Source organism: Crinia signifera, chromosome 6, assembly GCF_055691185.1.
Source record: "Crinia signifera chromosome 6, ASM5569118v1, whole genome shotgun sequence".
Classification (NCBI taxonomy): domain Eukaryota; kingdom Metazoa; phylum Chordata; class Amphibia; order Anura; family Myobatrachidae; genus Crinia; species Crinia signifera.
Genome location: NC_139222.1, coordinates 60539650 through 60547487, shown reverse-complemented (window position 1 = coordinate 60547487; position 7838 = coordinate 60539650). Strand labels below are relative to the sequence as shown.

General features: G+C 54.0%; 1 long non-coding RNA gene across 1 annotated transcript in view; it reads left to right on the top strand.

Moving 5' to 3' along the window:
- The first annotated feature begins 6832 nt into the window (after positions 1-6832).
- Positions 6833-7838, top strand: part of LOC146007653 (uncharacterized) — a 45712-nt gene continuing 44706 nt past the window's right edge. The window contains exon 1 of the long non-coding RNA XR_014444374.1: positions 6833-7139. This is a non-coding gene — a long non-coding RNA (uncharacterized LOC146007653). The remainder of the gene's footprint in view (positions 7140-7838) is intronic.

The window sequence follows — 7838 nt, the reverse complement described above, 5'->3', positions numbered from 1 at the left end:
TTCGACACCTGTCAAAGGTGAGGTGCTTGCACGGGTAGGGGAGGGTACAGGAAAAGGCCGGAGCATTTTATAAGCGTCTCCAGGAAAACGCTGCCCATTCCCTTGGAACGCAGGTGGGTCGATGGCCGGCGGCTGACGCCACATGATGTCAGCGCCCACCCTCTCTTTGGTGGACTCTGACGGAAAAGAAACTCAGTTTATTTCTTAAGAGGAGAGAAATCATTTGATGGCCGCATGTGAGGGGAAATGTTTACGTACATCCCCTCGCATGTTACCGACAGGATTCGGTGGCAGGGGGCGCGAGTTATGCCACTCACTAACTGACCACTGCTTAGTGAGCGGTACTGAATCAGGCCTCGAATTCGGAACCAGTCCTGATGGTCGGGTTTTGCACATTTCTGCGCATTTCCAATCCCTGACACCGAACGACTTTGGTGGGCCGGATTGGGGGGGAGGGGGTATGTATCCCCAGTCCCCCCTCTCTGAAAGGGCCCCTGTTCATTCAAGCCAGCTGACATTTTTTTTTTATATAGAGCGGAGCTGTGGGGAAAACATGGAGACAGTTTTGGATGTAATGTTGTAGAGCTGCAGATAGGTGGCGCTGCAGCGCACAGTTCCTCGGCTTTCAGGCAGCTCCTCTCTCTCTACACCTCACAGGGCTGTGAGATGGAGCTGCTTCTGTGCTGGTGAGGCTGACTCCCCAGGTATGTGTGCTTTGTTGTTGGTGCCAGCAGAAGGGGAATAGGCAGTGTGGTGAGGAGTGTAAGAACATAATACATCACTGTATGCTGGCCCAGTGAGCACTGTGATGTCTTGGTAGCACTGCCGCAGTGGGGGTGTGGGGATTGGGGAATAATCTATGATTGCTTCTTGTGAGCAGTGCCGTCTTTCCCATTGGGCACGATGGGCAGTTGCCCGGGGGCCCTAGGACCTAGGGGCCCCCGGCCCAGCCCAATGGGAAAGATGGTGGCCGGGGTCCGGGAATCCGCTCACCCTCGCTGGGGGATCCGGGCAGGGGGATCAGGGCGGTGGCGGTAGCTAGAAGCCTGATTCGGCGAAGCTCTATTTGCCGGCGGGGCGGGAAGCGCTGTTGCATTTGAATAGACTGGCCGGACGCTGATTGGCTGAATTCAGAAAATCAGCATCCGGCCAGTCTTTGAAAAGGCAACAGCGCTTCCCACCCCGCCGGCAAATAGCGCTTCACCTCCTAGCTAGCAGTGAATTTAATTTCGGGGGTCCATGTGCCGGGGTTCTGATCACCCTCACTGGGTGATCCGGCAGGGGGATCAGGGCATCGGTGGCGGTAGCTAGGAGCCCGAAGCGGCGAAGCGCTATTTGCCGGCAGGGGGGGCGAGAAGCGCTGCTGCATTTAAAATGACTGGCTGAATGCTGATTGGCTGAATTCAGCCAATCAGCATCCGGCCAGTCTTTTCAAATTCAACAGCGCTTCCCGCCCCCGCCGACAAATAGTGCTTCGCCGCTTCGGGCTCCTAGCTACCGCCACCGCCGCCCTGATCCCCTTCCCCAGCGAGGATGGCCGGATCCCCGCCACCCGGCCACCATCTTTCCCATTAGCGCTATTTGCCGGTGGGGCGGGAAGCGCTGCTGCATTTGAAAAGACTGGCCGAACGCTGATTGGCTGAATTCAGCCAATCAGCGTCTGGCCAGTCTTTTCAAATGCAACAGCGCTTCCCGCCCCGCCAGTTAATAGCGCTTTGCCACTTCAGGGCAGGCTCCTAGCTACCGCCGCTGCCCTGATCCCGCTGCCCGGATCCCCCAGCGAAGATGATCGGATCCCCGGCCGCCGGAAGCTGACTGGCTGCCGCACGGAGCCAGAGAGGTGAGGGTTGGGGAGGTGACTGTGGGCTCCTGGGCAAACTAATTTGGGGGGGGGGTCCAGTGAACTAGGTTGCCCAGGGGCCCTTCCTAATGTTAAGACGGCCCTGCTTGTGAGGCTTATTTTGTATATTATGTTTATTGCTCATGTGTTTTTATAAACATAGTGTGTTTTTATGCTACGTGTGTATGTATGGTATATGTGTGCGTATGCCCTGTGTGTATATATGGTATGTGTGCATGTATGTCCTGTGTGTATATATGGTATGTGTGCTTGTATGCCCTGTGTCTATGTATGGTATGTGTCTTTGTATGCCATGTGTGTGTGTGTGTGTGTGTGTATGGTACAGTATGTGTGCATTTATGTTCTGTCTGTGTGTATGGGATGTGAGCGTGTATGCCCTGTGTCTATGTGTGTATGTATGGGATGTATGCATGTATACCCCCTGTGTTTGTATGTATGATATGTATGCGTGTATGCCCTCCGTGTGTGTATGTATAGTATGTGTATATCTATGCCTTGTGTGTATGTATGGTATGTGTACGTGTAGGCCCTGTGTGTGTGTGTGTGTGTGTGTATGTATGGCATGTGTGTATGTATGGCCTGTGTCTAAGTATGGTATGTGTATGTCCTGTGTGTATGCCCCAACATTAATTTGTGCATGAAATATGCTGGCAAATTGGGCACGAAATATGCTGGCAAAGTGGGCACATGCACCATATTTAACGATTTTGAATAAGTAGCTGCAGTTTTTCAAGGGTTAACGAGTCTTGGGCTACAAATTTGACACCTGAAATCAGCAGAGGGGTATCACCTACATATGTGACCCAAGTGTATTTTGCCTGGCCCAACGCTGGTTTGGGCCAAAGTGGGCACCCGGACCATTTTATCATTTTGAATTAACTACGGTTTTGCAAGAGTTAACAAGTTTTGGGCCACAAAATTTACACCTGAAATCAACAGAGGGGTGTGACCTACAGATGACCCAAGAGTTTTTGGTCTGGCCCAACGCTGACTTGGGCATGAAGTACATGGGCAAAATGGGCACATAGATATGAGACATGTCTCATTTTGAATAAGTAGCTGTAGTTTTGCAAGGGTTAACAAGTCCTAGGCCACAAATTTACCACCTGAAATCAAGAGACGGGTGACACTAGCATATGGTCCAAGTGTATTTTGCCTGGCCCAACGCTGGTTTGGGCATGAATATCGGGGAAGCCCGGCACCGCAGTATATAGCGGTGCCCGGAGCTTCCCCGGCAGCGGAGAGCCTTTGGTGCGGCCGGGCCTGCCCCCTTCAATGACAATGCTGGCCGGGCCCGCCCCTATTCCTGACGACGGCAGCCGGGCCCGCCCCTTTTCGTCACGACGCGGCCCGGGCACGCCCCTTTTGTGACCTAGGCGGCACGGGACCACCCAGAACAGTGACGACGGCGGGCCCGGTCCGCCCCCTTGACGATGCCCCCCTTGCAGCGGCTCACTGCCTGCCCCGGTTCCTAGAAGGAACACTAACAATGCTATGGGGTGGAGGAATGCTATGGGGCAGAGTGGGCGTAGGAATGCTATGGGGCAGAATGGGCAGCGGAATGCTATTGGGCGGAGGAATGCTATGGGGCAGAGTGGGCAGTTGTATAGTATGGGGCAGCTGAATGCTATGGGGCAGAGCAGGTAGCGGAAGATCTACAGGGCAGAGAGGGCAGCGGAATGCCATGGGGCAGAGTCGGCAGCAGAATGCCATGGGGCAGAGTCGGCAGCGGAATGCCATGTGGCAGAGTGGACAGCGGTATGTTATGGGGTGGAGGAATACTATGGGGGTAGGGAATGCAATGGGCAGAGTGGGCAGCTGAATGCTATGGGGCGGAGGAATGCTTTGGGGCAGAGTGGGCAGTTGTATAGTATGGGGCAGACTGGGCAGCTGAATGCTATGGGGCAGAGCGGGTAGCGAAAGGTCTACAGGGCAGAGTGGGCAGCAGAATGCCATGGGGCAGTCGCCAGCAGAATGCCATGGGGCAGAGTCGGCAGCGGAATGCTATGTGGCAGAGTGGACAGCATAATGCTAGGGGGCGGAGAAATGCTATGGGGGGAAGGAATACTATGGGCAGAGTGGGCAGCAGAATGCTATGGGGCGGAGGAATGCTATGGGGCAGAGTGGACAGCGGAATGCCATGGGCAGAGTGGGCAGCGTAAGGACTATGGGGCAATATCAAGAAGGAGGGGCACAAGCACCCGGGATAAGGGGGTACTCACTGCCACCTGTAGCGCTTCTGCATCACAACTCCTTCTGGACTCGCTCCACAGCAGGTGAGGCTTTGTTTTGTGTCCTCAGCTCCTGCAGCAGGAGGTGCTGGGTCATCCTCGGCTCCACCTGTCGTGCTGTTCTGGGTTGGCCTATGCAAGTTCCACCACCGGCTCCTACCAGGCTAGGGATCTTCCTGGGTCCTCTCCTACGCTCTGCTGTCTCCTGTCCTCCCCGCGGCTCTTGTCCTTGATGTTGCCTCAATGTGTCTTAATGTGTCTTGATGTGTCCTTGATGTTGACAATGCTATAGGGCAGAGTGGGCAGTCGAATAGTATGGGGCAGACTGGGCAGCTGAATGCTATGGGGCAGAGTGGGCAGTCGAATGCTATGGGGTGGATGAATGCTATGGGGCAGAGTGGGCAGTGGAATACTATTGGACAGGGTGGGCAGTGGAATTCTATGGTGTGGAGGAATGCTATGGGGCAGAATGGGCAGCGGAATGTTATGGGGCGGAGGAATGCTATTGGGCAGAGCGGGTAGCGGAATTCTATGGGGAGGAGGAATGCTATGGGGCAGAATGGGCAGCAGAATGCTATGGGGCGGAGGAATGCTATTGGGCAGAGCAGGTAGCGGAATATCTACAGGGCAGAGTAGGCAGCGGAATGCCATGGGGCAGAGTGGGCAGCGGAATGCTATGGGGCAGAATGGGCCGGAATGCCATGGGCAGAGTGAGCAGCAGAATGCTAGGGGGCAGAGAGGGCAGTGGAATGCTAGGGGGCAGAGTGGGCAGCTTAATCAGGGTTGCCGACTTTTTAATGCTCCTCTCCGGGAGAAGCCAGGAGAGGAGACTTTCCTTACCCGATCGGGGGGCGGGGCTTGACTGTGATGTCATTAAGCCCCGCCCCCATTACGGGAAGTACAGTAGTACAAATGACTGATATCCATGGAGGGGGGGGGCTAAAATGACGCGATTGTGCCATTTTAGCTCCACCCCCTCCTCTGAGACCCGCGGATTGCGGCATTTACATTCCGCGATTCGGGGGGCTCAGGGGGGTCCCACAGATTCCGGGAGGGTTGCCCTCCCTTCCGGGGGGGCCGGGAGGGGGACCCGATTTTCGGGAGACTTCCGGGAGGGTCGGCAACACTGAGCTGAGCTTAATGCTAGGGGCGGAGGAAGGGAAGGAATACTATGGGCAGAGTGGGCAGTGGGAGAGGTCTGCCAATGGAGGTTGTACCTCCATTCAACTACAGACTGGTGAGTGCTGCTTATTCTTTCTGAGAGAGAGAGAGAGAGAGATGAACGAAGAAAGCGGCATTCAGAGACTGTATTGTTTGTAGAAAAGGTAGGACAAATTTTAATCCATAGGAGATGGGGGGTCGCAGCCCCCGTCTTCAGGATCAAATAACAAATACAAAACTACATATATATATATATATATATCATAGAGTACATTTAACACTTACCCTCCACCCGTGATGAACTCGGGATACGGTCGTATTATCGACCACAGTTAAGTCGACAGTCATTAGGTCAACACTGTTGGGTCGACAGGCAGCAAGGTCAACATGGATGAAGGTCGACAGGTGTCTAGGTCGACATGGGTTAGGTCGATATGGGTTTTTACACTGTTTTTTGTGCCGACAGGTGGCATTTCATGCCCTACCATCCACTAGGGCATGGTGGGAGAGTAAAATAGTGTGCCGAGCGCAGCGAGGCACCGTGCCCGAAGCAAGTGATGCGAGGGGCTGCAGTTGACTTCCAACTGCGTCCATGTCGACTGGGTCGACATTTGGGTAAAAAAAAACAGTGAAAAAAACCCATGTCGAACTGTCGACCTAACCCATGTATACCTAATGCATTTGTCGACCAAAACCCATGTCGACCTTGTCCCATGTCGACCTAGACACCTGTTGACCTTCACACATGTCGACCTTGCTACCTGTCGACCCAACGGTGTTGACCTAATGACTGTCGACCTAAGTGTGGGCAGTGGAATGCTAGGGGGCAGAGTGGGCAGCATAATGCTAGGGGCGGAGGAAGGGAAGGAATACTATAGGCAGTGGAATTCTATGGGGCAGCCTCGTGGGGCGGAGGAATGCCATGGGCAGAGATGGCAGCGTAAGGACTATGTGGCAATATCAGGAAGGAGGGGCACAAGCACCCGGGATAAGGTGGTACTCCCCGCCACCTGTAGCGCTTCTCTGTCTCACCCACAACTCCTTTTGGACTCGCACCACAGCACACCCGGGATGCTGCGCATCGCAACAAACCACTGTAACATGAAGTTTGCAAGTGCGGTGTAATGACTGTGGCTGCTCCTCTGCTAGGTAGGTATAGATCCCCTTCAATTACAGTTACTGCATTGTGTTACAGAACTTTTTAATTATCCCAGATAGTTCCTCTTCTGTAAATCAGTGACAGTTACTTCTCTGCTAGTTGTGTCTTCGGCTCCTGACCTGCAGCAGGAGGTGCTGGGTCGTCCTCCGCTCCGCCTGTCGTGCTGTTCTGGGTCGGCCTCTGCGTCCACCCCCGGCTCCTATCAGGCTGGGGATCTTCCTCTGTCCTCTCCTCCGCTGGGCTGTCCCCTGTCCTCTGAGTGGCTCTTGTCCTTGATGTTGCATCGTGTTCAAAGCTCACTTTCGGGCAGGCATCTCACAGGGCAGCTCCGCACCACTGACTGAGGGGGCTTCTACAGGTCTCTCCAGCTAGGGGTCCTTTGCGTGTCCTCCACACTTCTGGTTCTTCGAGAGAGGGTGTCTTCCGCGGTGCCTGCGCGCCTTGGTCTCCACTTGCTGCGTCCTCTATCTTCTTCGGAGCAACCCCGGGGGAATCCTCCGGCTGGGTGTGCTCCTAGGTAATTTACCCCCTCAGCACCTTCTTCCTTGAGGTTCTAGTCTTTAATCTCTCAGCTCCTCCACGGGCAGGCACTATGTAGGACACCTCGGCAGCACACAACAACATCATTCTGTTCTCTCTGGGTTTGGGGCTCCTCCTGTGGTTGGCAGCTAGTGGGGGCAGCGCGGTTCCTGGTCACACACAGCTGCGCAGCCTCCGCTCCTTACAGGTCAGCAGCTCACAGCACTGCACAGGCCCTTGTCCGCTCCAGGGATCACCCTTCCCGGTGCCGGCACTCTCTGCTGTGGGTTATGCATCGCTGCAGGACCGCCTCTGCTCCCCCTGCCCTACCTCTCTATAGTCCCTGTCACTGGCTCCCTCGCCATAGCCTGTACTGGCTGTATCATATATTTTTATATTTCTTTTTACTCAAAGGCTATATATCCCCCTTCCCACACAGATTTAAGTTGACGAGGCTGAAGTTGGCTTCTTATTCACTTCTTATTCAAGCTCCAGCTTCTTATTCAGAAAAATCCCTCTTGCGAGGGTTAATGAGTATTGGGACACACATTTGACACCTAAAATCATCAGAGGGGGGCCACTTACAGATGACCCAAGTGTATTTTGCCTGGCCCAGCTGCTTCTGTCCTGGTGAGGCTGACTCCCCAGGTATGTGTGCTTTGTTGTTGGTGTCAGCAGAAGGGGCATAGGCAATGGGGTGAGGAGTGTAAGAACCATTAATACATCACTGTATGCTGGCCCAGTGAGCACTGTGATGTCTTGGTAGCAGCAGTGTGGGTGTGATTGCTTGTGGGGCTTATTTGCTTTAATAATGTCTATAGCTTGTGTGTTTTTATAAACATAGTGTGTGTTTATGCCACATGTGTATGCATGGTATGTGTGTGTGTGTATGTCCTGTGTGTATGTA